The following is a 24,618-nucleotide window of genomic DNA, read 5'->3' as shown; positions in this document are numbered from 1 at the left end:
GGGTTAAAGCATGAGCCTCTTCCCCTTTGCAAGCATGTCACATTGTCTCTGCTAAAACCAGAAGGAACCTCACCGTGCATCCACTCAGACCTGTAGGGAAGCTTGTCAGGTAGGTGACACCCATGACCTGGGCATCTGTCTCCATGTGGGGCTCCTTCAGGAATCACGGGAGCAGGTGCTGTTCTGATCTGCTTTCACGGAAAGTCCTGTATAGACTCAGGGAATTTATTCCCGAGGATGCCTGGAGCTCAAGGTCAAAGCCTCCGGCTAGAGGGTTCAAGACCAGGTCCCCTCACCCTACCTGTGTTTTCTCCTCAGTGAACACAATAATAGGTGGGAGCAGCCTCTGATTTCTTCCAGGACATGGGCGTACACAAACCCTGACATGCACACGTCACACACACGTGCACACACACACACACACACAAACACACACAACTATAGATCACTCTCCCTTACGAATGCGATATACAGAGTCTGCATAGCATATTAGCGACTTAGCTTGGCAGTGTTCTGAGAATGACACAGCATGACCAGGTTGGGATTATTGAAGGGATGTGAAAAGTGAATGACACTAGAGTGAGGGGTGAAAGCCTGATGGAAACAATAAGGTTCCACATCCATTCTTGAAATTTAAAATCATTTTTAAAAACCGTTGTGAGTTAGGAGGAAGTTCTTTAACTTTATACATTTGTGTGCCTCCATCATTACGTGCACGTGTGCGTGTGGTCAGGCTGCCTCATCCTGCGTGCATCCCTGCACGTATGAATGCGACAACCACTGGAAACATCCCACCTGATGCAGAAACGGCCAGGAATAGCAGCCCACCATCAGCACTGGCCACCAGGCAGGACCATCCGGGGCACACACCCCACCCTGGACGGTCCAGTTGACGTTGTTCCTGTGTAAGTCACACCACCCCTTTCATTCTCAAAAGTATCTGATTATAATAATACTTAAGACAGGAAATAAATCAGATTTATTGTATTGGAAGAAAATATGCCAAGCGTATTTATTTCTGATTTTATAGTAGCTTATTTTTAAGAAAAATCAAGGAAGTCAAATAAAAAAAAGGATTAGAATTCATAAGGAAGTTCAGTGTCTAAATATATGTGTAAAAGTATAATTTTTCTTCTGTAGGCCGGCAATAATCAGTTTAAAAATACAATGGAATAAAGACCCTAGCCCCAATAATGAAAAAATTACAAAATACAGGAGAATGTTAAGAAATATGAAAAGAGAGATCTAAGTAACTAGGGAGACGTCCATTTCCCTGAGTGAGAAGGCTCCATATTAGAATGATGCCTAAACTAATCGATAAATTAGATTTTAGCCCTCTGTCCCCCAAGGAACCCCAAATTTACTTTAAAAATTGATTTTAAATTTCTAGAAGAATAAAAGCAGAGGATACTCAAGACAGTTCTATTATGCGCCAAGCATATAAAACCTTTTTCACAGCTGATCCCAAAGCAGACACCGACATCGTCCCATTTTGTGGATGAGGAGACTGAGGCACAGGCGGCTGACAGGCGGTTCACTCCTGAACTCAGCATGTGTGCACAGTACAGTTACCACATCCCTTTTCCCATGAGGGAGCTGAGACATGGCCAGCCCAAGGTCACCAGGCCATAGAAAGGTAGAGGTGAGAATTGTCCCAGGGTCTGTGCAGTCTACAAGCCACCGCTGCCCTGCACACAAACAAAACTAGGGGAAGCAGGACTGTGGTGGGTCCAGGCTGAACTCGTCTCTACGGGAGTCAAACCAACAACCAGAAGTGGAGTAGCTTCCACCCTCAGCTTCGTCACGGGTCCACAGCCCAGCAGCTGTCCACAGCGCAGGCGCGAGTGAAAAATCCACTTCCAAGCTAAATCTTGTCACTGGCAGAATTCGGTTCCTGTGGCTGCAGACCTGATGTCCCCATTTCCCTGCTGGCTGTCCCTAAGGGCCACTCCTAGTTGCTTTTCCCCAGACCCCTGCATTTCAGCAGAAAAACCTTCCAGTTGCCAAATCTTTCTCCTGCAGAATCTCTGACTTCTTGGCCTGTGGGTAGCTGGAGAAAACGCAGACTTTTAAAGGGTTCCTGGCAAGAGGTCAAGTCCATCCCGACAACAGTCTCTCTGAAGTGGACGGTGCCATGTAACAATCTGATCACAGGAGGAAAATCCATCAGATCCCCACTTCCAGGGGTCCCATAGGGGAGAAATCGTGGGGTATGGTGAGACGTCTTGGGGCCGTTGGAGAATTCTGCCTGCCACACAGAGAAGAGAGTAATTCTTAAATAAAGCCCATACAGTTATTATTAAATGCTGTCTTAGACGTGTCACCTGTCAAAAAGAGAAAGTGGAGTCAATCATGGGAGGTTCTGACGGTGTCCCATCCGGACCCTGCGTATGGAGTGGACACACGTAGCTGTTCATCCACGTAGCAAGGCACTGCCACGACTAAAATCCTATGTGTCTCCGTGATTGTGGACACACTGGGTGGACCATGGACCCTACGCCTGGATTGGATTGGCTGACGCAGGCATGGTTCTGGAAAACAGCCAGGAGGACCTGCCAGGAGGGGAGCATGGGTCCCGGACATGGGAGAGGAGGCAAGGACCCCAGCCCTCTCTGCTGGCTCCGCCTTCTCCCTGAGGAAGCCTCCTAAGAACGCAGCCACGTGCCACCACCATGCCTGCACGCTCCCTCCGGCCTGCGCTGGCGCCAGCTGCACCCCCTGCACGGCCTTTCCTCTCCTCAGGACCCCATCCTAGGGATGGGACATGAAGTGGGGCCAGCCGCCCCAGACGCTCAAAGTGGACCCCAGCAAGCCCGGCCCTGCTGGACGCTCACCCTGTCATGGCACGGGCATCTCTGTCTGCAGCACATGACGTCAGGACGTCATGGTGCCCTCTGCAGTTGGTTAGTGTGCAATTGTGTAAGTTTTCTGTGGAAAACCTTTCACATTCATTGAGAGTTTAAGAAGATATGACCATTTCCTCCAGCCTCCAGCAGAAAAAATTATATATATATATATATATATATATATATATATATATATATATACACACACACACATAGTATAATTTATTAATTTCAAGAAATAAATTTGGTGAACACACAATGGAATTTATAGATGATGTAATACACAATTGTACACCTGAAATCTATGTAAGTTTACTAACAATTGTCACCCCAATAAATTAAAAAAAGAAAGAAAGAAAAGAAATAAATCACTGCTCCAAAGCCACTGTCTCCCACAATAGCAGATGCCATCCATGTGCCATGTACCACCCTCAAGGCCGTCACTGTCGCTCCTTTCTCTGGCCCACAGTCCCCACTCCAGCCTCCTCTGGAACCATTGTTCCAGTGAAGTGGTGACAGATGGGGGAGGCAGGGTAAGACCTGAGCCCAGGTCTGTCCTCCACACCCTGGAGAAGCGGGACCATGTCCTGGAGCCCCTCCTGGTAAGCAGCCTGGAAAGAAGCCGCTGTGACTCGGCCACTGAGAAGGCTTCTGTGTGAACTTCCTGCAAGACGGTCTGGCTGACCCCGGGGCCGGTTCCTGGGAACTGTGTTCTCCTGTTGTCTGAGAAGACCTGCTTTTGGTCTGCAAACCACACTGTGAAAATTGGCTCTGGCTTCCTGGACGCAGAATAACTTCCAATCAAACTTAATTAAAGTAGGACCCGTCATATTTATGTGGTGTTTTCTCTCAGGCAGTGCTTTTCTCCTAATTGGAACTTGAGGGCGCCCCCCAGCCCAGGTGCCTTGGGCTATGGTGAGTGGCTGCTCCGGGCAACCTGGCAGGCGCTGCCTCTCCCAGGAGGAGATGTAGGTCCGCCCGCAGGCGCACCCAGAGGGGCCACAAAATCACTTCCATCCCAGCTGTGGAGATCGTTTTCAGCTTGAGGTTTCTCTCCAGGTCTCTGACATTCTCAAACAGCCCAACAGCCATAACTCCAGACTGCAGGCGTCTACGTGGACTCCATTTGGCAAGCGCCCTGGGATCACATGGCAGGCCATCTGGCATGGCCCGCCCCTCTTGTCCCCTGGTGAACCCCACACAGGGTGGGATGGGAGACGTGCCTGCCCACAGGAGGGGCCCTTGCTTCTTGGAAGGCACCGTCGACATTTAAGCTTCAGAATTTCTGTCTGACCTCAGTGTGCTTTAGAGACAGAGGGGGTGGTGCGGATAAATTTATCAGCTCAGCTAAACACTTCTGACCCTGCATGTGCTACCTGTGGGAGCTCGCCCTGTCCCATGGGCATCACAGCCCAAATTCCACAGGAGATGCCTGCATCGTGTGCCGTCTGCGACCCCTTGTCCTTCAATTCAGCTTCTCTGCAAAGTCCCCAAAGCCTCGCGTTTAATGCCGACTTTCTGGGATGAGCACGAACGTATGCTTCCATCAGCCACAGCATTTCCAGGGACCGACGACTCCGGCTGGTGAGTGGTGCCCGGGTTTGTACCTCCCGCAACACAAGTGGGTCAGCATGGCAGCTAATTCAGCCCTTGACTTTCCAAGATAAATGGCCTTCCACTGTCTACACAGTGTTTGGTATCCACAGCTGTTTTCATTTTATGTTGTGTCTGCGATTTCACCAATGTCATGTAATTTTCACATTTTCCCAAATTGAGCTGTTTTATTTTCTACTTCTGCGTTACTGCTACATCACAGAAATGGTCTGGGCACTCTTAAAAGAGCAGCGTTTTAAAGTTTTGAAAGACAGCTCTACTTAGAAAGGAGCTCTGTAACTCATTTTCAGGTTCTTGTGCTTTTTTGGATACATCGCTCATACACAGCGTTTCCATGCGCCTGGAGCAGAAATGGCCTTAATAAATCCCATTATTCTGAAGAACAATAAAAATAACAGGTTGGTGACACGGGAGCCCTGATAAATAACATTTGTTATTTTGCCGTGTCATTGCCATCTCTTTGCTCCCGCCGCCTGGCTGCTGACACACTGCGCAGGTACCCCGGGCCCTGCTGGGGAAAGGGACAGCCGGGAGTCTGTCTTCAGGAAGCCAGCGAGTGCACAGCCTGCTGTCCTCTGCAGTCACGGACAATCCGCCAAACACTCTGACCATGGGCGCTCGAAAGTCCCCACCTCAAAGCAACCCCAGCCCCTCCTTTGTCCTCAGTGGAATGATCTCAATGCTGGATTCCTGCACCACCTTCTCATCTACTTAGTTGCTGGAGACCCAAGCCTGAAAACCAAGACGTGGTCAAACCTGAGTTAAAAGGGCAGCGTGAAGGGTTCAGAAATGACTTACTAAGCCTTGCGGCTCTCACAGAAGTTCAGAACAGCACAGTGGGAAGACCCTACATTAAGCTTGCCCGACCGGAAAAGAACAAGTGAATTATACAAAATCTGCCTATAAAACCCCTGCATTTATGTTTATCTGGTTATCAGAGTAGAACTGTATGTCTGAAAACAGACAAAAGGACCCAACACATGAGACAGTGTTAGAAAAGTGCCCTCTTAGGGACTCCATTCTCTTCTCTGCCCAAGTCCATGGTGGGTACAGGACGGGGGCCTTGGGTAGAGAATCTGCAAAGTCGAGTTCCAGGCCGAGAGGAAGGCCAGCCACCCGTGCCGAGCGCTCCCAGCAGCTAACACCTGCGGCCCATCCATTTCTCTGAAAGTCGCCATCTGATGTTTTTGTGGAATTTGCATTTCCACCTGTCACTCACATTTCCAAAGGAGTCCTTCCGCTGCACGTCTGACTTGGGTCGGTCCAATGGACTCTCCTGGAGAAAGCCTCTCCTTTCGCTTATGCCAACACTTGCAGACCCGCCACCCCAGGCCTCAGAACCCACGGCACCTGCTGGGCCATCATAACAAACGCTACCGCTTTCTCCAGCACTCACCACCGTGGGGCAGACCGTGTTCTGAGTTGTTCGCAGCATCAGCTCAGTTACATGTCACATCCACCCAGCAAAGCAGGACTCTGCATGGAGCCCACTTCACTGGGGAGGCGGCTGAGGCAGGAGAGGGCGAGGGCGCTGCAGAAGTACCAGTTAGCATGGAGCCGCCAGGGGCCCACACACCCGCCACTCCACAGCACTTTCTGTTAGGCTGCCAGCAGGTGGTCAAGCCGGAGAGTGGTGATACCTGGGCTCCCATCTTGAGTGTAGTATTGACTACTTCAAGGGTGCCCCCCAAATTCTGCAGCTCCTCTTGGCTCATTGGTGATTTGTCTGGGGAAGGCAAACCCTTCCTGATGTGCACATGGGCCCGGGCAGAAGGCACAGCTGGGCAGGCAGCCATGCTGGGGACAGCTGCCCCACCACACCTGGGACCTGTCTGCTGCTCCCCTCTCTCTCCGAGCACCCCTGGCCACCTCTGACCACCCCTTCTTCCAGAATTGTTTGGGTTTGCTCTATCTGGGGAGGGACTGGGTTTCAAGGGAGGGACCAGGATCTAGTGTCTTTCTGTGTGACTTTTCTTCACCTTTTACCTCTCCACGGTCAGCCCTCAACTCTATACCTCAGGCGCTGTGCTCTCCTCTTGAATACCCAGCTGTCTCTGGACACAGGACACATATTCCTAGAGACACCCCGTGACCTCATTCTCTCTCTGCTGTCAGTCAGCTCAGGCTGCCATAACAAAACACTACACGGGGCAACTGACACAGGAGACATTTACTCCCCACAGTCCTGGAGGCTGGATGCCCAAGGTCAAGGAGACACCATTGGGTCACCGCTGAGGGCTCTCCTACAGACGCTCCTTCTCGCGGTGTCCTCACGGTGAACAGACGGTCTCCAGTCTCTTGCCCCTCTTAGAAGGGCACGGAGGCCTTCTCGGGGCTCCACCCTCCGCACCTCCCAGAGGCCCAAGCCCCCAATACCATCTCATCGGGGGTTGGGGCTTCTGTGAGTTCACATGCAGTTCATCAGGAATTCAGTTAATTTATAGGAATTCTGGGGCCACATAGACATTCGGTCTATAGCACTCACCCCCCTTCTTCCTGGTGGAGACTCATATACTCCCGAGCAGGTCCATCTAGAACTCCCCTCGGCTCCTGTGTCCTGGCCACATGCCCTGGCCAAGCCATTGTCAGGGGACACTGCTGTGGGAGTGTCTCACTGACCCATCCACACAAGCACTGAAGCAGGCTCTGTGTCCCTCCTAGCTATCTGCCACTCCAGTGTATCCCTACAGGGAGGGAACAGATTTACGACGCCCTGGGCTGGGCGCTGCCCAGAAGGATCAAGTCCCTGAGTGGTGGTACGATCGGGCCCTTCGCTGTAGGAACAGGCATTTTCCACCACACTTGCTCCTGGAATGTTCCCGTCTACATCATTTTATGGCGAGATGAGAATTTGTTCAGGTGCAGTTTTGTCTTCCAGATTCGAAACTGAACTTGCCTCCACTTGTTTGCTTTTTGTGTTTTTTTTACCCCCACCCCCCTTGGGACACCATCCCAAAGGAAGGGAAGTGGCTGAGGAGGAACCCCAGTGGAGAGGCGCGCAGGGCGTGCAGAGAGCGGGTCACTGGTGCATTCTGTGTGCCAGCAGCAGTCACCGCACCAGCAGCAGTCGGCCTCACCGCTGCACCTGCTTGTACAGTTCACACTAAAGCCTGAAACGCAGCAAATCCCACTTCACAACGCTTTCAGGGCTGGAGACTGAATTAAAGGCCTCCATTGTTTGCAAGGATTATTTCCTCGCCTCTTCCAGCTTCAAAGAAACGCGAATTTTCACTCACTTTTCTATTGATCCTTGTTGATCAGATTAAGTTTGTTTTGGATTCCTAGTGAAACAAAGGCAAACAGATACATTTTAAGCACTTTCATGTTTAGCTTTGTCTCAGTGCTAAATTCTCACTGTGTTTCTGCGTCCTTGTTATAAAGATTACTAGGCAGTTGGGGGAAAACCAGGGAATTACCATAAATTCTATTCACTAAATACCAACACTTTCAGGCAAATTATCTCAATTGTAAAATACTTTGGCATACCAAGTAATTATGTGCAATTAAAACCCCACTGCTCGTTTACTTTCCCTTGTTAATTTATAATAGAATACCTGTACTCAGGAAAGCGAAAAGATTAGCAAACACTAGAAATCAAAGACGTCTCTCAACGCCGCAAAAATAAAGCCAAACCTTTATCCTACTCACTGGGCACTTCAGATTTCAGATGAAATTATTTAATACTCTCCCACTCTTTAATAAACTGTAAAGAATCTGAAGAGCATTTCCTTGAAGACAGAATGTTCTCAGGCGCTTTGTAAATACACTGAGGAGGTCTTGCCCCTGCCCGCTCTCCACTCTGGCACATGACTCAGATCCCCGGGGCTGGGAGTAACGAGTTTCACTCTGGGCCACTCAGCCCGGCTTCTTACCTGCCTTCCCGTCCTCCTCAGGCTGCTGCTGAACCTGCACTTAACCTTCCACTGAAGAATCAGTCCTTCTGCCAGCCGCCCTCCCCTCCCCCCCTCCCCCGTGCCAGGCAGAGCGCCCAGAGCAGACACCTAAGGCACTTGCTGGGCTCTGCCTGTGGAGACCCCCTTCTTGACTCCACCCCGCCTGCCCCGGTGAACCCCGCATCCTGGCTCTTCCTCAGGCAGATGCAAAACCTCTCCCACTGGACAGAGCCCACCCCCCACCCCCAACCAGAAGCCAGAGTTCTGTCTCAGTGACATTAATTTACGGGAGGTAAGAGGCTAATTGTCTCACGAACATTAGGTCACCACCAACCAGACAAAGAAGAGACACTTTTTTAGGGAAATGTTAAGACCATACTCATAGGTCACACTTGCCATGATCAAGGAACGACCAACAGCCCTGATACTCCCCCCGGGGTGGGTGGAGGGCGCCCCTGGGACTCTAGGCAGTTGGTGGGAACATGAGGAAAGTCCCAGAGAAACTGGAGGAGCTGGTTGCCCTCACGGATGTCATGGCTCAGTTGTCCATGTGACCATGTGTGACAGGGCCTGAGGGGCATGTGCAGCTCAGACCGGACCCTGCACCTAAGGGCAGTTCTCCCCAAACCCTGGCCCCACCTCCTCTGCGGGTCAACCCTGCAAGTCCAGCCCACGGGCAGGTCCTGGTAGTGCAACCCGCTTACAAACGGGGCCATGTGAGGGAAAGAGTCCCACCTACACACGGCTGTGCCACACAGCACTTCATAAACACATGAATGGCATCTGCCTGTTAACACTCCATCACCAACCCCACTGTCCCATTTCCCTAAAGAAGCAACAGACAGCTCTCCAGCTGGCAGTAGCGGAGGAACCAATCTGCTGGGTGGGCCTACGCTTCTGAAGAGAATGTTATTTCCATAAATATCCTTTGCTGTGTTATTTGGGGCTTCCGATGTGGCTGGAAGAGGGGCCCACGTGGATGAGCCTGTGCGAGGTGGTCCAGCCCTGTTACGGTGCCGGGCCAGGATGCAGGGGATGGGGGGAGTGGGGGAGGGGGGTGGGGGGGCGAGGGGGTTGCCAGGGTAACGGGGGGGAGTTTGCAGGGGCGGCGGGGGAGCAGCCCCACGTTCAGCCCAGGCCCTGCCCTCACTCCGCTGGGGAAGTCCGTTATCATTCTTTACGTCCTTGTCTCTAAGCCTCCTGCTCCTCCAAGGAACAAAGAGGGACACCTGCCCCTTCCAGACCCGCTGGACTGGGTGCAGGACGCCAAGGAATGTTCACAGGTGTGTCCTTGGCGAGGGCTGAGGATGTGCCCTGCCAGCTTAAAGAGGTGAAATTATGAATATCTACTCAGTATTCTTCTAACGGTTGGTTGGAATATGAAATCATCAGATCTCCAAAAGCTTCAATGAAGCCGTTTTTCCATTGGAAGCCAAATCTGATTGTTTATGTTTGAAAAACCCTTCACATATGGTTTATCAGTGTTCTCACATCTTAACCTGGAAATGAGTGTGAACTGGCCCCACTGCATCCCTGTGCTCGTCTGCTAAACGGTCACCATTCCGTGTCCCTCCCACTGTAGTCGGGACACAGTAAATGAGGCAGAAAGTCTCAGGAAGAGTAAAGCACCAATAATCACTGTGTCATAGTAATATGTAGCCATGGGTCCCAGTCTGCCTTGCCCCAATGCCTGGAGGACACAGGCTCACCAAGCTGTGCTTACATACCTTCAGAAACAGTACATTCTGCTCAACGTCTGTCAGGTTAACACAGCCTGTGTTTTTATTTAACATAGAGATCTGAGCATGTCCTGAAGTTGTGAAGATCAGGAGAGCCCGTAACCGTGGCTGAGCCTCCGGAGGAAGCCATGCCCACTGCCTGGCGTCTGCTTCCTTTGACTGTAGGCGCTACACACGCCTGACCACGAAGAAGAGGTGGGGGAAGGGGGCACCGCACCGGGAGTGTTTCAGTGCCTGAGAGGTCGGCTGAAGAGTGTTACCAGTGGTTGCCAGTGTTCTGTAAGACCCAGTGCCCGTGTGTATTTAACCCACATTGCCCTTCCCAGCCCACTTCGGGCTGTGCGTCTGCCGCACTGCCCGAGAGAACTTTCTGTGAAGATGGAAACGTCCTGTGTCCACACTGCCCCCTGCACTGGCCATTCGTCTCATGTGGCTCTTGAACCCTTGAAATATGCCTGGTAAGACCGAGGGGCTGCATTTAACATTATATCGTATTGTGTAGACATTTCGATTTAATAGCATGGATGGCAAGTGGCAGCCACGTTGCCAACACAGTTCCAAGACTCTGAATAAAAAAAGTAAGAAAAGCAATATGTTGCAGTTCAAGAAATGCCAATGAAACCAATAACTGTTTTTAACCTAATACATTTGCAATTATTTGTTTTGCTTTTTTCCCTTTAAAATACTCAGTGTTGGTGCACATATAAAGAGATAGGACCCTCATAAACCAACAGAGCTGATCAAAAGCCTTTTTACTTTTTTTGTTTATTTTTTTCAAAACCCTTTTAAAAAGTGGATATTCTTTGTCCCAGGCATTTTGATTCTAGAAATCTATCCTAAATTGCTAGTTGAGGTCTCAGACAAAGATTATAGTACAAAATTATAAATAATATTGTTACTTTGAATTATTTTTAAAATCCAAAACTAACTCAATGCCCAAGAATAGAGAAACAGTTACATGGATTAAGTTTATCCAATAGGATAGCATATTTCTAATTTCAAATGACATTGTGAAATGTATATGATGTAATTTTCATTGAAAAAGCCTGGATACAAATTGTTATCTTTAGTTATTTATATTTGTATTTACATACAAAAAAGACAGAAAGGAAATAAACAAAAATATTGCCTGGGGCCATATCTGAGTGGAAGGATTATTTGTGTTTTATAATATTCTGTATTTTCTCCAAAGTGCCTAAATGATTTTTACCCAAAGAAAAAATCAATGGCATTAATTCATTTCATCCACCAATGTGTCATTCAGAAGATGGGCATTTGAAATAGTAAATGGTACCCAGGGAGTCAAGGAGACAGCTCTGGGCACTTTCTCTCCGAGCCATTAGGGTACCACTTAGGTGCATTCTTACTGAGTAAATTAATTGACCGTCGACTTAATGTGTGGGTCCCTTGTGGATAGGCCATCCTTTCCTTGGTGTGTACAGCTCTGCACTATGTCCCATGGAGACTCTTTGGTTCCAAGAGAAATGGCATAGATCCTGACATTGTGGAACACTCATCTATTTAAAATTATAATCGCTGCCATACAACTCAATGATAGGAGCTGATGGAATTGGAGAAATAGCCACCTGCACCTGCAGCGAGACACCCGTGTGGAGGTGCTGGGAAGCGGAGAAAGACGCTCGCTCGGTGTGCCCGCGTCTGCCCAGCCTTTCTGGTCTGATGGCGCCCGCAGCTTGAAACAGCCCCTGGCTGGGAGCGCTGCTTCCCAGGGCGCATAATCGAATTCCTTCCCTCTGGGAGGCCTGGGCCAGGGCCCCAAACTGAATTTTATGCAAACTTGTGATGACGAACTTAGTGCATCATGTCAAACTGTAAACTTTATTTTATTTTTTATCAGCTGCTGGATAATTGAAGGGGAGGAGATGCCCAATTGACATCCGCCCCAGGCATCAGCCCGTCTTGCCGGAGCCTCGCCTCCCAAGACAGGTGCCATGAAGGAGGGTGGTTTCACCCCCCCCAAGGTGGTGCCCCTGCCCTTGTCAAACTCCCCAGCGTCTCCTGCTGTCACATTGCACTTCCCTCCCTGCTCCATCAGCTGTCCTCCCAACAGAAAGTAAACATCTCCCCAAATCAATAATTGATGAAAACCAACTTTAAAAAGTAGTGACCCTCAATTCTCACTTAGACATTCTCGTTTTGATACAACCATGACCTATTATTTTTACAAAGACACTGAAGTCTAAATTATTAGCAAGATAAGGCTTAAATCACAGTACAGTTTTCTCCCATTTAACTACTTTTGGAGAAAGGTGCCACTTTTAAAAATAAATAAATGAGTGATGACTCATCCAGTACACTCCACGATGGACTAAGTCTCTCGCTGTCAGTCAGAAACGAGCCCCCAGCCCCCTAGCCCAGGAGGCGTCTCTGCTGTCACACCAGCCACACTTTAGCGGGCTCAGCCTGCTCATCCATATTTGGAAACAAATTTCATGTCAGAATTCATAAAACTGTATTATTGCCAAATTCAGCTTGAAAACCCAAACATCGAAAATGTCTGCTGTGCCCCCAAGTTAAGATTCTGTAAGAATGGTAACTGGGTTTCATTGCATATTCTGTGTCTTAAACTGGGAAAAAAAAAAAAAAAAAATCCCACAGATCTGGAAAGTGAGGAAGTTGGCCTGAAGAATATTCTCTTGGGAATTTCCTTTTTTTTTTTTTTTTATTTTAACATCAAAAATACATTTCTTAACATCAAGAAGATAATTCCAAAAGAAAACAGAGGGACAAAAAAATAGTTGCAGACAGTGGACTGACAGGAAGACATGCTGCTTTAATAAATCTATTGATGTTTGTATTGTAATCAAATGTATTCATGATTGTATTGATTTAAATATTAAGCTCCCAAATGTGTTCTTGTTTACATTACACTTACACACACACACACACACACACATTTTCTTTTCAGATTGAAACCTCTGTCTCATAGAGACAGGCACACCCTAATGGTGTCTCTCCTGTGGGCAGAAGGAACGGGTCACGGTGGGAGGGGCTAGAAAGACCAGTCTTTATCCTACTCAGAGGGCGTTACACACTCCCACCTGCCTGAATCCGTGTAGACGCTACATCAGTCATGTCCGGACCATTTCCACTTTTCTTTGTTCTCTATTTCCACACTCTTTCTTTATCCCCTGAAAACAAAGTGATGGGTAAGTCAAAAGAGTGAATCTTAATTAAAGAGGAAAACGATGTCAAGAGCAGCTATTGTGCTCAAGGAGTTAGTTACACAGGATGCAGCATGGCGGAGGGTGTGAGCTTTCTGCCCTGGGTGGCACAGAAACAGCCTGGCAGAAGTAGCCTGGCAGACCCTCAGGTGCCCACTCACAGCCTTCCCAGCCCTGTCCTGCCAAAGATACTCTGGTGTAGCAAGTCAAGGATGGCAAAGAATCGATTGGTAATCGACAACCCAGACCCACGGTGATGTCACATGGCACAGGTGTCTTTACTGTTCATGTCACGTGTCCATCAAGGAGCACAGTGGCCTCTGCTCACCTCCTAACCACAGTTCCCAGGCTGCTGGGGCTTTGTCTCCACATGTGACTCGTGCACCAGCCCTGAAAGCTGTTCTAAGGAGTGCCATGTGTTCCTCTGTTCACAGCTCACTGCCCCAAACATCACCGCCTCAAGTGAGTGAGGAACAGCCACACACTGTGCTCCCAGAGAAGAGGCTGAGAGTGTGAGCAGATGTGAAGGCCAGCACAGGCAGCAAAGTGCCCGACCCGGAGCCAGGCAGAGGCAGCAAAGTGCCCGACCCGGAGCCAGGCACAGGCAGCAAAGTCCCCAACCTGGAGCCAGGCTGGGCGCACCGAGCTACCCCGGCTCCCCGTTCCTGCTGCCGAGGGCCCCAAGCCTCAGCTTCCTTTGCTTCTCGGTGGCCATTGACCCAGTTCCGGCATTGGGATGCCTGAAAAGCTCTGCTTGGGGATGCCTGAGAATGGTCATTCTTTCAGATGTACGTGAATCCGTTTCCTCTGCCACCCTTTCTTCCAGTTTGAATGTGTCTGTGTGAGACTGTGATGCTTGGATTATGGCAGCCATATGGAGGTGATGAGGCTGCACCAACAATCTATGGATGGTGGGGCAGGAAAGAAAATGTCCTGGGCACTGAAAATACCATAGCGTCGTTGCTGCACCAGACTTGGAACTGCACAGCTCCAGGCTTCCCCTATGGGACGATGGACCAATGGAGCGACCTTTCTGCTTAAGCCATGACCATCAGATACTTTGTCGCCTGTAACTGACTGAATCTAAATGGATACATTGGCACTTCTGCAAATAAGTAGCTACAACGTAGACTCTTGGAAACATTGCAAAGAAGATCTACTAGTGAAGGGCCCATGAAGGGACATTAATCCCATTGGAGCTGCTGGAGACGCTCTCGTGATGAGTAAGGACGCTGACCAACTGGCAGGAGCTGGCATAAGAAGATTGTCTGCAGCTTCTGTGGGCACAGGGCAGCTCCATTTATTCCACCTTTCATTTGATAATCGCACTAACTCAGGGCCAGTCGGTGCTAGATCTTAGGGGTGGAGAAGCCACGGATTACGGGTAGGTTATTTGTTGCCAAGGCTGTAGGAGAATGCTGGCACTTCTCCCGTTGGAAACTGGTGGGATGAAAACACAGAGAGGCTGGAGTGTTTGGTCCGCATGTGGACAGACGTGGACAGAACCTTCTTGATGATAGGACCACACCAGCAAAAGCAGAACAGAGGTGGGAGGAGAAGGGAGGCTGCCAGCATGATCGCTGCACCTTACCGAGCCTATGCTGTGGGGGTTGCAGAGCACCCCACGTCGGGACATGGTTCTATGAGCCAAGATTTGTCACTGTGTGTGTCCTTGAGGGGGGACTCCTGTCCCCCAGTGGGCTCTGACTCTGACTCTGGCCCAGCACAGCCCACAGCACCTGACTTCACAGAGCTGCTCAGAGCTTCTGGATGAAAACAGTTCTGGTAGCTCGAGCGTCATTAGCTGTGGGGAAAGTGGGGAAATGGAGCCGCTTTAAAAGACCCCACTTCCCCTCATGTCCTGAATGAGGGTGCTTTAATTAAATGCCATGCAATCTGGCAGTTTCACCCTCTTTAACTGATCACTTGTAATTCAGACAGTATTGGTGCCAGTCCTCAAAACATGTCTTCTGAGCGCTGAAGTGTAGGATGATACACCAAGATAAAAACAAGTTGGTTTCTAGCTCGGAAAGCAGAAGAGGCAATAAGGTGAAACTCCAGGAGATCACGACAGGTACGTGAAGAGCTAGAAGAAACCCTCCCCCAGGTCCTCGGTATGCCTGGGAAATGTGGGGAAGCAAGAGTATACGGCAGGCAGTGAGATCACGACACGGGCCCAGGAAGTGACAGGGTAAACAAACTCCAGACACCTGGAGCTCAGAAGCCAGTGGGCCTGGCCTGGCCCTCTGCTGTGCAGTGGTGACTGGAACCACTGTCATTTTTCTATGGCCTCTCAGGCTGATTTCATGGCCTCATGCAGATCCCAGGAGCTGCAGGCATCCTCTCCCCACCCCCACCCCACTCCCAAGGTGCCCAGGCTGTGCTCTCTGTGGGTCATATCTAAACTCCCTGCCCAGTGGGCCCATTCACTCTCAGTTTGTCCAAAACGCTCTCTGCCAAGAGTCAGGGGTCAAGCCCTGTAGTAAGTTCAATGGTGGCCCCAAAAGATACGTCCTCACGCTGCCTCCCAGAGCCTGTAAATGTGACCTCATCTGGAAAAAAGGTCCATGCAGATGTAGTTAATTTAAGGATCTCCCTATGAAGAGATCATTCGGGACTATCTGGATAGTCCTAAATCCAATGATGGTACCCTTATCAGAAGCAGAAGAGACGCAGAGGAGGCCACGTGATGACAGAGGCAGAGACGAGAGTGATGCAGCCACCAGCCCAGGAGCCCCTGGAGTCAGGCGCTGCAGAGGCAGGAAGGGCCCCCCCCATCCCCAGAGCCTCAGCTGGGGCACAGCCCTGCCCACTCTGTGACTTTAGTCTTGGTCTCCAGAGCTATGAGAAGATAATCTCTGTTGTTCTAAGCCATGCAGTTGGTGGTGCTTTGTCGGGCAGTGACAGGAGCCCCTCCTCAGCCAGGGACCCTGGGAGCCCGCCTGCAGACGTACAGCACCCGCTGAGCTGTTCTCTGGGTCCCTCCTTCTCTGATGGTGAGGGTGGAGTATGAGGAGGACGGGGTCCCCACTAGGCCCTCAGCTCCAGACACCCCACCTCCCTGGGCCTCTGGCAGGGGCAGAGCTGGTACCAGGCCCTGACCGTCCACTGATGGTCCACACCGGGACCGTCACAGAACTGGCTTGAGTAACTGCTGTGTGCACGGCACCAGACGTGCCGGATCCCAGCGCAGAACATTCAAAGGGCATCGACGTCAGCAAACAGCTTGTTCCAGCCTCACGTCCGAGCCTGTGACACTGGTCCCAGCCCAGCCCCACGCCGCGCTTGAGGTCATCGCTCAACAAATATTTGTGCAACCACAGTCTTTTAATCTGTTATGTAACCCTACTCAAGAAAAAGCTGTGTGTGCCCATGTCACCTTAAGCATAAAATTGGGGACAAAAATCCAAGTGGTAACGCACTGAGGTGTTACATTTGTCAAACACATATAAGTAATTAAAAAAAAATCCTTCACATTATTTTAAGTGTTTTCCAAAGCCCCTCTTTAGTTTTTTTTTTGGTGAACAGCTGAATATAAGGCTCCATTTGGGTTTCCAACATGCTCAGGACACCCCCCACTTGGGTCCTGACTCCTCTCTCACTGAATTCAAGGTTAGAGGACACTGCCCCTGTGGATATGGCCCTGACACCACCTTACTCTATTGTCGTCTTATTCCAAATGCTTAACGAACAGACATGAGACCAGTTTACACAGAAACCACTTCACCTTTTTGCTTTGTTATTATTTGGTGGCATTCAATGAACAGAAAGTAAAAAATTAAGTAACTACCTATCCTGAGAGAAGAATTCCAGAATATTCCACGAATCCCCAAATATGATTCAAGGCGACAATATGCCAACCACAAAGGAACTTGAATTAAAATAATAAATACTTCACTCTTTGAGGGCTTTAGCATCAGGTGTGTTTCCCACCATGTCTATATGCCATGTAGACATACCCACGTTAGCTGAGGTCAGGTGCATTGACAAATTTTGTTTAACCCAAAAACTGACTTTTTAAGGGTGTGGCTATGGCTTATTAAAGCAATTACTTCTTCCCTCTCCCTTTCCCAGGTGTGCTGGTCACTCCGCAGGTTGGAGACATGTGGCAGAGGTCATCTCTCTGGAAAACACAGGTAGACTTCTCCTTGAATGGCTTTGTTTATTTATCATCAAAATACACCCTTCACCAACAGGTACCCATGGCAGACTATGCGACAAAAACCAACATGCTCATTTGAGAAATGAACACAAGGGCAGAGGTATTGTAACAACTCTGAGAACTTGCAACAAAGAAACAATGGGGCAGAAGCTCAATGTAAATTATACCATTTATATTTGAGACGGGGACTCAGCAAAGGTCTGTGAAGAACTGTAAAGCTTGAGTCAGACTTTAATATGCGTTGCCCACGTTGAAAATGAATAGTAATAATAGAGAAACTTTGCTAAAATAATATGTTACTGACCCACGCTAAAAAGTGACTTATGTGTCTTTCCATCCACAGGCTCAGAGGACATACACTAAGCGGCAGGCACAGAGTCAGCTGCAGGCTACAGGCACTGGGTCTCCCTGCCCCCTTCTGCTTTCAGGGCCCTGGGTGCTGCCCCTGCTCTGCATCTCCAGCAGAGCCCCCCCCCATGGTGGGTGCTGGTCACCAGGGTACTGACCCCCTGTTCTGGGCACAGCCCCCTCCCAACCTCCATTCTTTCTAAGGCCATAAGCTGAGCCCTCCCTGCTCACCAGCCCATGGGTGGCCCTGAAGGCTAATCTATCACTCTCCTCGTGGTCCCCAGCACCTCCCCCAGAGATGCAGAAGTGCTGTGGACATCACAAACTACTGTCTTTATACACTGCATCCTGTGCTCCTTCCTGTACAGCCGTGACCCCAACGGGGCCAGCCCAGGAGACTAATGCCGCTGCAGGCAGTGTGCTATCCTCAGACCCATCCCCTCCTGCAAGCGCACTCCGCCTGTTCCCTCCTTCCCTTGGGATGACTGGCTCTCCACAGGTGCCCCCTGTCCCCAGCACCCTTCGCAGTCTGCCTGCCCTGTCCCATGGTGACAGACACCATCGGGCGGGGGAAGAAGCCCAGCAAAGGATGCGGCTGCAGTTCCCATCTCACCAGGGCCCATGGCTCCCACACGAGAAGGCGTTCCCGGGACTCGCCCACCAGCTTTCAGGTGGGGTCCCTGTCATCCTTGTGGAGGAGACATGGACACAACAGACAGATCAGCTAATAATGCATGTGCCCTCGAGACACCCTCCCCCGGGGGCGCAAAGACACCGGGGCAAGGTCACTCCCACAGCCCCATGTGGACTAATAGCTAATTAGAAACCATTGAAATGCCCTTTAATTGGGAGCTAATTGAATCAACTATCGCCCTGGGATCCTGAGCCACAGTTTTTAACCATGGTGAGGCTCCACGTATGCCAGCGTGAGAAAACAGGCAAGAGGTTGGTAAGGGGGAAAACTGAGTTTCAGACAAACTGCAAAGTGGGGCGGTGTCACCTGTGCAAACGCACACGCAAAGCTACCACATGTACATACGTATGTGTGTGTGTGGATCTCCTTGTGAGGGTGTGTGGCACCGTACGTACACACCTAGCAAAGGGGCAGAGGGAATGATCACGTGGGCTGGAGAATGGTTACCTCTCGAAACAGGGTAGAGATTGGACAGAGGAAGGGAGGGAGGGATGGACTTGTCAGGGGATATTTCTATTTTACATGAACTTTTTAATGATAAGGTATATTTATGTGTTACTTCTATCATTAAAACTGAAACACCCACTAAGATGCATAACAGTAATAGAGTGTGATGTGTCTTTCTGGGCTTCCTGCAGGAGGGCTGGTCATCTCCACCCTGACACTCAGGGGACAGGCTCGAGGAAGAGTCCTCATGACAAGCGGTGAGCAAGGGGCCAAGGCCATCAGGCCGGGAGGGGAAATGACAGCCGAGCCAAAGAATAAGGAGAGCTCATGTCGGGTAACATATTGGGACCTCATGTGAGCACAGGACGCTGGGAAAAACAGGGCTCACCTGAGGCAGACTAGAGGTGGGTCAGCAGGGTGGATGGACACTTTCTCCCTCACACATGAGGAGGGACCTTACCCTCTAGGCAACAGGGAAAGCTTGAGAACTGGTGACTAGATGAGAGTAACTTGGTCAGTTTTTGATGGAGAAAGATCACCCCTGATGGAGAAAGATAGGTTAAAATGGAACCAGGTTGAAGGCAGGGATATCATTCAGGGAACCATGACGATAATCCAATATGTCGAAGATGTCAGTTGAAGTAAAAGAATGCTAGTAGGCAGGGTGACCATATAATTTATTGGCCAACCCAGGACACTCTAGAAAATTTAATATTCTAGCCAGAGAGACACTGGGATTGTGCCAGGTGCACTGGGATATACGGACACCTCACCGATGAGGGGTAAGAGGAGGACGATCATTGGCGGGACGCCTGCAAAGCCATGTGTCGCCGACATCTGCCTGAGGACAGGACCACAGCTCCCTTTCCTTGTGTCCGTTTACCACCACCAGGAACACTGTGGGTGCTGAATAAACAATCAGTGAATGAATGTAGGTAGGACAACACAGAATTCAAGACGGACAACTGAAGGAGGCATCAGACTGGCCGCCAGGATTCTGGCTACTTCGTGCATGATGACACTCTTGACAGGTGTCACAGAGACATGAAGAGGAGCAGTGCATTTGCAGGTGGTCAGGTGGAGGTGAGTCAAATGCAGTGGAATATTGGGTCGTCACTCTTGGCTGAGATTTGGATCAGAGGTAGAGATGTGGGAGAGCACGGACAAAAGTCCAGGCTGTGGATGACGTTTTCCAGTGAGGGGGCCTGGACCAAGATGAGGGCCAGAGAAAAACCACAAGAGCGCTGGGCTTAGCAGCTAGGAAACAGAAGGATTTAAGGGCACAGCAGACAGAGAAGGAACAAACAGAGAGACAGAAGGAATTGTGGAGGGGCTGGTATCAGGGCAGGTGGGTGTCAGGGCCTGGCATTAAAGTCGGCAGAAAAGTTCACTGGTGTTGAAGGATCAAGCTGTATGCCTGGGATTCTTGTTCATGAAATGTGTTTTTCAACTGACTAAGGTGAACTAAGTCCCAGTCACCTCTGTGCTTATTTAAAATTCAAATGTTGGACCCAACCTCATACATAATGAATCAGAAGATCTCTAGGCAAGGTCCATGAATTTTAACATGCTTCCCAAGGGATTCTGAACTTTTAGAATTCTAGGGTAATATTTGGGTTTTCCAACTGGATTTGGTAGACCAAGGAATGGAAGACAGGCTTGGAAAGGAGAAGAGAATTCTGATCTGAGAATTATGGGTTGCAAAGTGGAAACAATAAAGAGTGATAAATAATAAATCCAGGCAAATGCCAAATCCAACATTTCACCAAGAACATACTCTGTTTTCTAAATAAAACACTATATTGCGTTATAGACTTTCTAGGATATGAGGAGACTTGACCCTCAGCTGCTCAAGTCTTTCCAGCCTCAGTGGATACATTTCAACCACAAACATTGACATATGATGTGCTACGGAGATAGAACTCTTTTCTGTCAAGAAGGAACCAAGGATAGTTTAGCAGGGGAATAAAATGAATGCAGCTCTGGTGGAAAAATGACTTCTACACCAGAGAACCGAAGAATGATAGAAAGAAGATGACGCAGGAGGCCCTGTAACAGCCCAGACATGCATTCCAAGGTCTTGAACTGGGGACGGACGACTCTAGATCTGAAAGGCTCTTTGAGGTAGAATTGACAGGTCGTAGTAAATGGCTGTAGGCAGCCACGAAAAGGAAGGATTAGAAATAAGCTCCTGGGTGAACGATCGTGCGGGTGCAGGAGGACGAAACATGTTCCGAGTGGACAGACTGATGGATGGAGGAAGGGGAGGAGGAAAGGATGAGTCTTCTGGGCAGGACATTTGATATTTATGTTAATAAGGCTTTGGGGGAAGCTTTCACATATTTGTCCTTCTGGTAGGAGGTAGTAAGTCCTGGAGAAGGTGCTTTCCCCTCCGATGTCTTGGCTTGATGATGAAAGGAAACAGTAATTCAAGAGACAAGGAAGAATTTACCGAAAGCCAACAACAAGCAAATTATTAAAATAAATACATGTTACGAGTTTGCAGTGTTTTGACATATCACTGGGAGAAGTAGAGGTCACAGACAGACAGATTCACACCAACGCACCGCCTGCCAAAATTACGTTTCCTCTGGTGAGACTCAATCTTCCTGGAGGGACGAGCGTTGACCTGGGTTTTAACGGAGCTCCTTTTATTTAACTGCTTATGTAACGTGGTTACAGTGTTATAATTCAGTCAGGTGCGAGCTGCCGAGGACCTGATACAGACTTGATGAGCTTTTACTACCCAGTTGTCGACAAAACCGCAGCCATGGCAGGAAAAACCGACTTTACTCCTAGAAGGATGATGGAGTTCATTCCCAAGTGAAGACGACCAGGGGTGCTGATAACGTGTATTAGTTGACATTGAGTTTGCTGTATGGCACCAGTAATCAGCGATACTTTGCATATGTTAGGCATGGCTGTGCTCGCAGGGAAACTGGATGAAAGCGTCACTTCTTTCCTGTGATATTGAAGTCGTGCTCCTCCACGTGTCAATCCCGTTTTGTGACACAACACAGAAGCAGTGTCTTTCAGCTCTGTAACCACTGTACTGGTCTTCCCTCCTCGTGAAACTGTTAACGTGTCTTGGTGTTATGGCCAGAATGTTTCGATTCCAAGGGAAAGCTTGTGAGTAAATTATTTTCATTCATATTCATAAAGCTAGCAATGGTAATTGCCTTTACTTGACAGCATTACTTTCCCCTGCATTTCTGCCAGTCAAGACTTGTGTTTAATTGAACATTTTATACATCATAAAGAAGCAACAAAATACTTATCCATGTCACTCTGTCATGAGGGCTGTGACTATGTATCCTGGACCTGCACAGATAACCCACTGAGTCTGACCTGAGAAAGGACTTGTGTTAATATGTCCCATTTCACATATGAGGGATGTGTATGCGTCATCAAATCATTTGAAGGTGATAGAATAGGAGCCCTGACAACCATGTACGCCAATGATTCCTCAAGCTTGTACTTAGGCACATAACTCTTTGTTCAAACAGAATCTTTTATGGAAATCCAAGATGTAAAACCCAGCTGCTCTGCACTAGCGGACAAGGGGACGGGTCCCAGAGCTCCCCACGTTGGTCCCTCTTCCCTGCCCTAGGTGCTTCTGGACAGACTCCCAAGGACAGCAGAGTGGTGGGAAGGTGACCCGCCTCCTCACCTCCCCTGGAAGCACGGAAGCATGCAGGCACCAGGGAGGGAGAGGAATCCAGCAGTGTGGTGGGGGTGGGGGTGCGGTGGCTGGGCTGGCCCTTCACGCCAGTGTTCCAGGACTTCAGTGGCCCTGCAGAGTCAGCTTCGCTGACTGTTTTCCGTCCCACAGATCTGCACTAAGGCTGTGCCCTTGTGTCCACCGCCACGTCTAACCTTGTCCTGCTTCTCCTCAGATGCCTCACTCTCTCCTCCTCGCCCAGAGGATGAAGTCCACACTCGCCACGTGCTGCTGCAATCCACTGTGCTCCAGCCTCGTGTCCCACGCGTCCTTGGCAACCATTGTGCTGTAGTGTCACCTACGTGCTCACCACTTCCCAGACCTGTCACACCAACGACAGAAAGCCCTGTGCTTGTGTTCTGTGTCACTCCAGCCTGAGTCATCGTTCAGAGCCTGGCTCAAGTGATAGATGGAGGTGCCCTTTCCCCATTGGTAGAATGAATCCTGCCTCCTTGGATCCCTAGGGTCTGTGTTCTTGGTGTGAATGCAGGCCCAGTGTGGGGACAACAACTACAGCTACTGGGACAGAGAATGTTAGTGGAGAATTCTTAATTCCGCATTGTTAAGGGCTGAATTGTGTGCCCCCTCCCCCACGGTTCATTTGCCTAAATCCCTTGCCTTGGAATGTCACCTGATGTGGAAATAGGGTCCTTACAGATGTAATTAGTTAAGATAAGGTTATATTGGAGCAGGGTGGGACCTAATACAAACCAGTGTCCTTAGAAGAAGGGAAATCTTGGCACAGGCAGGCACAAAGGGAGATGCCACATGAAGGTGAAGGCAGAGATTGGGGTGATGAGCCTACAAGCCAAGGGACACCAGAACCTTCCGGAAGAAGGCGTGAGGCCTGGAGCAGCTCATCCTACGCCTCAGGAGGGGCCAGCCCTGCCGACCTCGGTCTCGGCCTTCCAGCCTCTAGAACCGGGAAAAGACCAGCTTCTGCTGTTTAAGACCCTCGGCCTGGATATGTTACCAAAGTCGCCCTAGAAAATGAATCCAGTATAAAGACTTTTCAAACAGTTAACTGAGAAAGCAAAAAGAGAAGAAGCAAGGGTTACTGCCCCAGGGCCGGGGAGCAGGACAGAAATAATAAAGACACCACACAGCTGAAACTCAGACTCTGGGGCAGAGAAGCTGATGGCTGGTCTGGCTCTGAGGACACCCATGGCCTGCCTCTGTGCACGCAGCCAAAGCACGCCACTGGGTAGATGCTGAGTGTCCCAGGAGTCTCTCAGGGACAGGGAGGGACAGCCACCTCCTCCTTTCTCCCTGAAGCCTCCCCCTGGCTGCCCTTTTGGCCGCTCAGATGTGGGGTTTGCAGGACCCTGCCTCACACAGTGGAAGGTAGCATGTGACACTTTGAAGCTGAGACAAAAGCTAAGTAGCTGGCATAGCCCTCTTCACACACACTCCTTGCAGAGTAACTAGGGGTCTGTACGGCTTCGCCGCATGTTCCAGTTCACCGGAGACACTTAGCTTTGGTCTTTAGCTAATTTGTCCTGGCCCCCACAGCACAAGACATTGTCCATTTTGTAGTGGTCCTTTACGAATGTTTGTCCGGGGAATTAATGAAAAAAAAGAGGAAAAAAGAAGGGAAGGAGAGATCTGGAGTGGAGCATCTGCCAGCTGCCTGCCAGCGCCAGCCTCTGTGACACAGTCAGTGCGACCCAAGAGCATGGGCACGGGGGTGCCACAGGGTTTGGGAGGAGGCTGAGAAGGAGGGTAGATCAACAAGTCTGTCTGCCCGTGGCCCAGCGAGCAGACTGTTGAACTGGGGGCCGAGGTTCTAATCCTGGATTTATTACACACTTGCTAAGTGACCTTAGACAAACCACTTAAGTCAACCCTGGAGATAATGTCACACAGTCTTCAGCTTGTAAAATGATCGCTGATGCTTTCCCACCATCCCACCGCCCTAGAGATAATGTGTTTGCTGGCAGTGAGGCGCGGCTGTTGATGAAAGACAGGC

General features: G+C 49.7%; 1 long non-coding RNA gene across 1 annotated transcript; it reads right to left on the bottom strand.

Moving 5' to 3' along the window:
- Positions 1-989: 989 nt before the first annotated feature.
- Positions 990-7,348, bottom strand: LOC141570444 (uncharacterized). Its single transcript, XR_012494447.1, has 2 exons — positions 6,946-7,348; positions 990-2,248 (listed from the first exon to the last, which is right to left on the bottom strand). It is a non-coding gene; the product is annotated as an uncharacterized LOC141570444 (long non-coding RNA).
- Positions 7,349-24,618: the final 17,270 nt, after the last annotated feature.

The sequence above is a fragment of the Rhinolophus sinicus genome, linkage group LG03, assembly GCF_036562045.2.
Source record: "Rhinolophus sinicus isolate RSC01 linkage group LG03, ASM3656204v1, whole genome shotgun sequence".
Taxonomy (NCBI): Eukaryota; Metazoa; Chordata; class Mammalia; order Chiroptera; family Rhinolophidae; genus Rhinolophus; species Rhinolophus sinicus.
This window is presented reverse-complemented; position numbering and strand designations above follow the sequence as displayed.